The sequence below is a fragment of the Penaeus monodon genome, chromosome 4 (genome assembly GCF_015228065.2).
Source record: "Penaeus monodon isolate SGIC_2016 chromosome 4, NSTDA_Pmon_1, whole genome shotgun sequence".
Lineage (NCBI taxonomy): Eukaryota > Metazoa > Arthropoda > Malacostraca > Decapoda > Penaeidae > Penaeus > Penaeus monodon.
The window spans coordinates 4,800,309-4,802,808 of NC_051389.1; the positions used below are offsets into that span (position 1 = coordinate 4,800,309).

The 2,500-nt window shown below is 37.4% G+C and overlaps 1 protein-coding gene across 7 annotated transcripts in view; it reads right to left on the minus strand.

Annotated features, from left to right (window-relative positions):
- The window catches only part of LOC119568864 (PHD finger protein 19-like), a 21,871-nt gene that overhangs the window by 18,955 nt on the left and 416 nt on the right, over positions 1–2,500 (minus strand). For 4 of the 7 annotated variants that reach the window (XM_037917305.1, XM_037917299.1, XM_037917282.1 and 1 more), the window contains exon 2: positions 822–900. The exons of the other annotated variants lie outside the window; for them this stretch is intronic. The gene's annotated coding sequence lies outside the window, so the exon portion shown is untranslated. The remainder of the gene's footprint in view (positions 1–821; positions 901–2,500) is intronic. 7 annotated transcript variants of the gene reach the window in all.

A 2,500-nucleotide genomic window follows, 5' to 3' on the forward strand; every position in this document is an offset into this window, starting at 1 on the left:
AGGATATGAATGACAATGACATTATGGTATAACCTCTAGAAAAGCAAATGTAATTAGAATAAAACTGGCATATTCTCTTTCCTATCATTCCTGAGTGGAAACAGTAAATTGTCTTGCACAATTACTATGTTATGCATGTTATACAAAAAAGATAAGGAGTTAAGCTATAGAAAATGTGCAAGATTTTGGAAGCATTCTAGCTACAAACATATGCAGTATAATACAATGAAGTGTCACTAACCATTAAGTGAATAAGATATTCAAAGAACAGAACTTTTTTCTAATTTTATCTGTATTCTTATGTGCCAAAGCTACCCATAACTAAGGTCAAATTCATATATTCTATTGCAAACAACTTCTAAAAAGGAAGAAAAAAAAAATCCAAGAGACCACCATAGGTATACCGAGATGATGCTATTCCCATGGTGCACAATATAAAAATATCTGAAACCTAAATCTTAATTTCAAATTTTACAAATGTTTGTTATAACAGGCTTGGGTATGAAGTAGGCCTATATTTTGAAAATTAAGCAGTTAACAGGCTTTAATAATTTCATATTCCATCACTGCCAATATGGTATCCAAGCAACTTCCTTTTAGCTTGCAAAATGAGGCCTATGTGTGCTTTGGCACAGATCAGGATATACGATTTATGGAAAAGTAGTTTCATTAGTCAATTTTAAACTATGAACAGCCTTGTTCTACATACTAATATACTGAATATAATAACCTATGGGAAAAACACTTTCTCCTGAAATACATCCATGACTGTCTCATCAAGAATTACCAGATAATTGAACAGGTCTGAGTGGGGAAACTACCTATTAGGCTTCAGTTCGCTTCATATCCTTTCTCTCCTTCTGGTTATACTTCGAAATAACATTCACTTATTCTTGGAAGCTGAAAACAGAAAAAAAAAATAAATATCAATTCTGAGTCCAATCCTATCTACCTAGTTCCCATGATATACAACGTCATTCAAATTTTATATATTCAATATGACTAAATCATTCCTAAAAAAAATGTTTTCCCAAACAGTTTTAACATTATGGTCAATGAAAAGTTTGTGTGTTTACAACATACACAGAGACTTTCAAGTTGGGGCTTTTTACTCGAACTATATTCTCTGTACTTTAGCCATATTCACTCAAAACTTGCAATGATCTGTAATAAAAGGCCTACATTAACAAGTCCAACCTGATAAGGGCACAATAACAGATAGTCACCAAGGTTTTCATACTTTATGCTCCAGCAAAGACCAACAAATCTCCCTCACATACATTCTGGCAAGAGTAATTGGACTGATTCCTTATTTCATGTTAAATTGCTGAGGATGATCTATCTTGCCAGAATGTAGAGAGTATGTTGGCTATGCTGGACTACCAACGGACACAGAGATGCAACAATTGGCACACACGTCCATGGCAAACATGTAGGTGTCTTGTACTCATTTATCAAAATTCTTTAATGACAACTCAGACGGTCATCTTCCGATCATGATCACAATAATATTTTTCACCATCAAGTGTGAAACGGAGTAGACCACAACATCAATTCACATTCCAGAGTTTTCTCTTTCATTCATTCTCTTTCCAAAATATCACATCGGTCTGAACAGTTCCATATTGTAGCATTGAATTCTCACTAATGAACACAAAGGTATATTTACACACAAATTTTTGAATAGATATTTGCACAATTCACTATTTTTCACGGGAGACACTTTCACAACGATCAGCACGGATCAGCACCTCGGACACAATGAACGCTCCTCATAATGTTATACAATTCACGGACGTCCTTCAACATACGTCAAAATTCACCACCACAGAATAAACAGAAGATTCAGACCCCGAGAAATCACAATTCCAGAGTGAGAGGAAAGACATCTGTGAAAACATGGAAGATTCACCCAAACTGCTTGTCTTTGGGTTTCACTTCAACATCCTAAAAGTGCAAAGACATGCTATTCCCCAACATAAATCCCCACCCCCAAAAAATTCCTCCCACAGCCACCCATGCCTCAGCAAGGTCTCAGGAAAGTGAGAAAAACAGGGACACAACCTCATCACAACCTACTCTCGCCATTAATACTTAGATCACCATTCTCCCTTTCTCTTCTCCTTTGTAAAATCGCCTCCTCCATCCTTCCTCAGGAACTAAATCACGAAATTCTCCTTCCTTCTCTTCCTTATCCCTTAACCAAATCACCTGCCACACATACACACTCCCAAAGATGATGGGGGAGAGGGGAAAAAAAGCAAAAACACATTCAAACACAAACCGGGAAAAAAAGAAAACACACGAAACAGAGGAAGATGTAGTAAGCTACGTTAACGTCTCGGGAAAAAAATCTCCCCCGTCGACCAGGCCTTGGCTCTAACGTTCAACCTCTCCTTCCTCCCTTCCCTCCCTTTCCTTCTCTCTCTCTCTCTTTCTCCCTCTCTCCCTCTCCCTCTCCCCTATCCAATCCATCCCTCAACGCCATCCAATCCCCACC